Source organism: Moschus berezovskii, chromosome 15, assembly GCF_049115385.1.
Source record: "Moschus berezovskii isolate FMDL1 chromosome 15, NW_MosBer_1.0, whole genome shotgun sequence".
NCBI lineage: Eukaryota > Metazoa > Chordata > Mammalia > Artiodactyla > Moschidae > Moschus > Moschus berezovskii.
The window spans coordinates 63825847-63832340 of NC_142474.1; positions in this window are offsets into that span (position 1 = coordinate 63825847).

Genomic DNA, 6494 nt, shown 5'->3' on the forward strand with positions numbered 1-6494 from the left:
TAGAACTCCTGCTACACACTATCTAAAACTGAAAAAGAAAAAGAAAAAAGGTCAAACAGATTTAGATAATATCCTTTATGTTCAAAACTTAGAAATAAATATATTTGGTACCAAGGGATGCTTTGTATTGCTATCTGGGTATTCCTTGGCAGCACTGTTGCCTTTAGGAAAGTGGTTCACAGTCCTTGGCTGCCCATCAGAAATCTTTGGAAGTTGAAAAACACATAGATGCTTAGGGACCAACTCTATAAATATTCCGAGCCTGTACTGTACTTTTAAGGGAAACAAACATTCTTTAAAATACTTTTTCCTAAATCTTGATCAGTGATTACACAAAGGTATGTTTATAAAGAATGACATTACCTTGAGAATAATTACAGAATATAGAATCTTATGGAATGCTACATGTAATTCAGAATCAAGTTAGGGTCTTTTTTTTTTTTGGGGGTTGGGAAGAGGAGGGTGTGTTGAAATGATTTTTTTTTTTGCTCAAGATATTTATAAGCATCAAAAACACTGTTAACAATGCTAAAGTTGGTAATAGTTTGTTTTCAGCAGTGGTGTTCTGCAGTAATCTTCCTTTGAAAGTTAAAACATACTGACAATTTAATGCAAGGACTGAAAACAAATAAATATAATTTATTTATATTTAAGGTTTGATTTTAAATGTGATGGTGCCCCTTCTACCACCTTCTTGTGGCTTTTCCTTTGCCCTTAGATGTGTGGTATCATTTTCTGGTGGGTTCCAACATTTTCCTGTTGATGGTTGTTCAGCTGCTAGCTGCAATTTTGGTGCTCTTGCAAAAGATGAGCGTACTTGTTCATTTGTACCCTCTTTAGACTCCATATGTAAACCATATCATGTGATATTTGTCTCTTAGTTTACTCAGTATGACAATTTCTAGGTCCATCCATTTTGCTCCAAATGGCATTTTTTAAAAATGCTTATATTCCATATTTAATGGTTATATGTACCACATCTTCTTTATCCATTCCTCTGTTGATGGACATTTAGGTTGCTTCCATGTCCTAGTTACTCTAAATAGTGATGCAATGAATATTGGGATGCCTGAGTCTTTTTGAAGTATGGTTTTCTCTGGGTATATGCCCAAGAATGGGTTTGCTGGGTCATGTGGTAGTTCTATTTTTGTTTCTTTAAGGAGCCTTTAGATAGTAGTCTGCATAGTGGCTATACCAATTTATATTCCCACCAAAAGTGTAGGAGGGTTCCCTTTTCTCCACATATTCTCAAGTATTTATTGTTTGTAGATTTCTTATTAACTTATTCATTGTCTTAATTATTTTAGTATTTGTCACCCATTCCTAACACTCCACTATTGAAAATTTAGGAATTAACACTTTAAGGATCAGATAAAAATCTGCAAAGAAAGTCAGTTTCGCTTTTCACTTAAAAAAAAATAATGGGACTTTTAAAAATTGAAGTGTATTTGATTTACAATTGTGTTAGTTTCAGGTGTACAGCGAAGTGATTCAGTTATATATATTGTTTCAGGGAGTTTTCCATTATAGGTTATTATAAGATATTAAATATTCCTTGTTATACATTAAGTCCTTGTTGTTTATTTTACCTACAGTGGTGTATACCTGTTAATCCCATACTGCTAATTTATCCCTCCCACCTTCCCTTTCTCCTTTGGTTACCCTAATTTTGTTTTCTATGTCTGTGTTTATTTTGTAAACAGATAAATTTGTATTGTTCTTTTAAATTGCACATAGACGTGATAACATATTTATCTTTCTCTGACTTGACTTAGTATTTTATAGGTCCATCCATATTGCTACAAAAGGCATTATCTCATTGTTTGTTTTTTTATGGCTAAGTAGTATTCCATTGTGTATACATACCACATCTGTATTCAAGCACCTGGTGATGGACACTTAGGTTGTTTCCATGTCTTGAGTACTGTAAACAGTGCTGCTGTGGGGTGTATGTACCTTTTCAAATTGGAGTTTTCATCTTTTCTGGGTATATAGACAGGAGTGAGATTGCTATCTCATATGGTAACTCTATTTTTAATTTTTTAAAAGAATCTCTACACTGTTTTCTATAGTAGTTGCACCAAGTTACATTCTCACCAACAGTGAAGGAGGGTTCCCTTTTTTCTACCACCCCTCCATTATTTATTATCTGTAGACTTTATGATGATAGTCATCCTGACCAGTGTGAGATACCTCATTATGATTTTTTCTCTTATCTAATAATTAATAATGCTGAGCATCTTTTCATGTGCCTGTTAGTCATCCACGTGTCATTTTACAGAAATGTCTATTTAGATCTTCTGCCCATTGTTTTGGAGAAGGCAATGGCAAGCCACTCCAGTGCTCTTGCCTGGAAAATCCCATGGATGGAGGAGCCTGGTAGGCTGCAGTCCATGGGGTCACTAAGGGTCGGACACGACTGAGTGACTTCACTTTCACTTTTCACTTTCCACTTTCACACATTGGAGAGGGAAATGGCAACCCACTCCAGTGTTCTTGCCTGGAGAATCCCAGGGAGAGGGGAGCCTGGTGGGCTTCTGTCTATGGGGTCACACAGAGTCGGACACGACTGAAGTGACTTAGCAGCAGCAGCAGCCCATTGTTTGATTGGGTTGTCTGTTTTGTTTTGTTTTTACATGGAATTGTATTACTTGTTTGTATATTTTGGAAATTAATCCCTTGTTGGTTGCTGAAATATACTGAATATATTCATATTCAATATATTGAATATATTGAAAAATATTGAAAAATATTTTCAGTTTAACCATAGGTTGTCTTTTTGATTTGTTGATGGCTTCCTTTGCTGTGCAAAAGCTTTTAAGTTTGTTTAGATCTCATTTGTTTATTTTTGCTTTTATTTTTTTGCCTTGGGAGAGTCATCTAAGAAAAATTGCTACAATTTATGTCAAACTGTTTTTCCTATGTTCCCTTCTAAGAGTTTCATGGTGTTGTCTTATTTTTAGGTTTATAAGCTATTTGACATTTAATTTTGTATGTGGTGTGAGGGGGTGTTCTAATTTCATTGATTTTCATGACACTGTCCAGCTTCCTCAAAACCCTTGAGGACATTGTCTTTCCTTCACTGTGTACTTTTCTCTCCTTTGTTTATAATTAATCCATAGTTGTCCAGGTTTATTTCTGAGCTCTCTATTCTGTTCCATTGATCTATATGTCTGTTTCTTGCCAATATGATGCTATTTTGATCACTGAAGCTTTACAGTATTGTGTGGACTTTGGGAGGGTAATACTTCTAGGTTTGTTCTTTTTCTTCAGGATTGTTATGGCAATTTTGGGTCTTCTGTAATGCCATATAAAAGTTTTACAATTTTTTTTGTAGTTCTGTGAAAAATGTCACTGGTAATTTGACAGGAATCATAATAAACTGAAAAACTGCTTTGGGAAGAAGTATGACCATTATATTAATACTTTATACCCTCAAGCATAAAGTATCTTTCCATTTCTTTGAATCATCTTCAATTGCCTTGATCAGCATTTTAACTTCTTAGTATATAGGTCTTTTCACTACACAGATTTATTCCTGGGCACTTTATTTTTTTGATGTGACTTTATGTTTTTATTTACTTTCTAATATTTCATTGTTAGTATAAAGAAAAGAAACAGATTTCTGTATATTAACTTTTGCTCTGCTAACTTGCTGAATCAATTTATTAGTTGTAATAGCTTTCTTTGTGTGAAGTCTTTAGGGATCCCTACACAGAGTATCATTCAGTTCAGTCCAGTCACTCAGTCATGTCTGACTCTCTACAACCCCATGGACTGCGGCACGCTGGGCTTCCCTGTCCATCACCAACTCCCGGAGCCTGCTCAAACTTATGTCCATCGAGTTGGCAATGTCATCCAACCATTTTGTCCTCTGTTGTCACCTTCTTCCCTTGCCTTCAGTCTTTCCCAGCATCAGGGTCTTTTCTAGTAAATCGTTTCTTTACATCAGGTGGCCAAAGTATTGGAGCTTCAGCATCAGTCCTTCCAATGAGTATCATGTCATCTACATATGATGACAGGTTTACCTCTTTCCTTTCAAATTGGACACCTTTTATTTCTTGTCTTCTTGAAATGGCTAGGAATGCCAATACTATGTTAAACAGAAGAAGTGACAGTGGGCATCTTTGTCTTGTTCCAGAATCAGTGGGGAGGTTTTCAGCATTTCACTCTTGAGTTTTCTGTTGGCTATGAAATGACACTATCCTGGTGAGATATGTTCCCACTTTGGTGAGTTGTTTGTTTTTTTTTTTAATGAATGTATACTGAAAGCTATCAAATGCTTTCTCTGCATATATTCAGATGATCATGTAGTTTTTGTCTTTTCATGTTAATGTGGTGTATCATATCTATTGATTTGCATGTTAAATCATCCTTGCAACCTTGTAATGAATCCAACATCATCACGATATGAAATTCTTTTTATGTATTCTTGGTGTAAGTTGCTAAAACTTTGAGGAGTTTTGCATCTATATTCATCAAAGATATTGGCCTTTTTTGTTTTTTTTGGTAGTGTCTATTTTTATGGTCCTCTAAATATCAATTAAGACCAAATATACTACTGTGTCCTTTAGGATTTCTGTTGCCTTTTTGATTTTCTGACTGGATGATCTGTCCACTGGTGTTAGTGGGGTATTAAAGTTTCCTACTATTATTGTATTCCTGTCAATCTCTCACTTTTATCAGCACTTGTTTAATATATTTAGGTGCTCTTATATTGGGTGCATATATGTTAACAAGTATAATGCCCTCTTCTAGCACTGATCCTTTTACAATTATATAGTATCCTTCTTTGCCTTTCTTTATGGACTTCATTATAAAGTCTACTTTATCCAGTATCAGAAAACTGCATCAGTTTTCTCATCATTTCTGTTTGAATGAAATACCTTTTCTATCCTTGTTCTTTAATCTATGTCTTTGCTAAAAAGTGAATCTTACATGCAGCACACTGTAGTTTCTTTTATTATCCACTCTGCTGCTTTATATCTTTTGATCACAGCATTTAGTTTACTGACACTTAAAGTAATGGTAAGTATGTAGTTATTGTCATTTTAAATCTTTCTTATTTTTTTTCCCAGTTGGCTTCAGCTTGCTTTGGCAGGTTTCAATGATGGCTCAGATAGTAAAGAGTCTGCCTGCAATACAGGAGACTCAGGTTCATTCCTTGGGTCAGGAAGATCCTCTGGAGAAGGAAATGGCAACCCACTCCAGTATTCTTGCCTGGAAAGTCCCATGGACAGAGGAGTCTGGTGGGCTATAGTCCATGGAGTCACAAAAGAGTTGGACACAACTGAGCAATTAACACTTTCACTTTCATATAATTATTGTCATTTTAAACCTTTTTCAGTTGGATTCTGTACTTCTTGTGTTTATTCTTTTTGTCCACAATGTTACAAATGGCATTATTTCATTTTTATTTTAAAAATTTTCAATGTAGTTATTTTACAATGTTGTGTTAGTTTCTGCTGAACAGCAAAATGCATCAGCTATACATTTACATATATCCTTTCTTTGTCACCACCAGGCATTGAGCAGTTTCCTACACAATAGGTTCTCATCAGTTATCTATTTTATACATAGAAGTTCATATGTGGGAATCCCAATTTTCCAATTGATCCCACTCCCCCTTTCCCACCTTGGTGTCCATATGTGTGTGTCTCTATTTCTGCTTTTCAATAGATTCACTTGTACTGTTTTTCTAGATTCCACATATATGCATTTGTATATGATATTTGTTTCCCTCATTCTGACATAACTCACTCTCTGTATGACAGCCACCGGGTCTAGCCACATCTCTGCAAGTTGCACTATTTCTTTTTATATATATTCCATATATATATATATATATGCTACAATGCCACATCATCTTTATCCATTTCTCTGATGATGGGCTTTAGCGTGCTTACACATCCCAGCTATTGTAAATACTGCTACAGTTCATGTATCTTTTGGAATTACGGTTTTCTCTCAGTACCTGCCTGGAAGTAAGTTTGCTGAGTCATATGTTAACTCTGTTTTTAGCTTTTTAAGGAACATCCATACTGATTTTTCAAAGTGGCTGCACCAAGTTACATTCCCACCAATCCCTCTCCAGCATTTACTGCCTCTAGGTTTTTTGATAATGGCCATTCTGACTGGTGTGATGTGATAACTCAATGTAATTCTGATTTTCATTTTTCTAATTATTAGTGATGTTGGGCATCATTTCATGTGCTTTGTGGCCAGTTCTATCTCTTTTTTGGCGAAATGTCTAATTAGGTCTTCCACCCATTTTCTGATTGGTATTGAGCTACATTAACTGTTTGTATATTTTAGAGATTAATTCCTTGTCAGTTGCTTCATTTGCAAATATTTCGCCCCCTTCTGAGGACTGTGTTCTCATGTTCTTTATAGTTTTCATTGCTGGGCAAAAAGCTTTAAATAGGTTCCATTTGTTTATTTTTGTTATTTTCACTACTCTAGGAGTTGGGCCAAAGAATACCTTCCTGTAATTT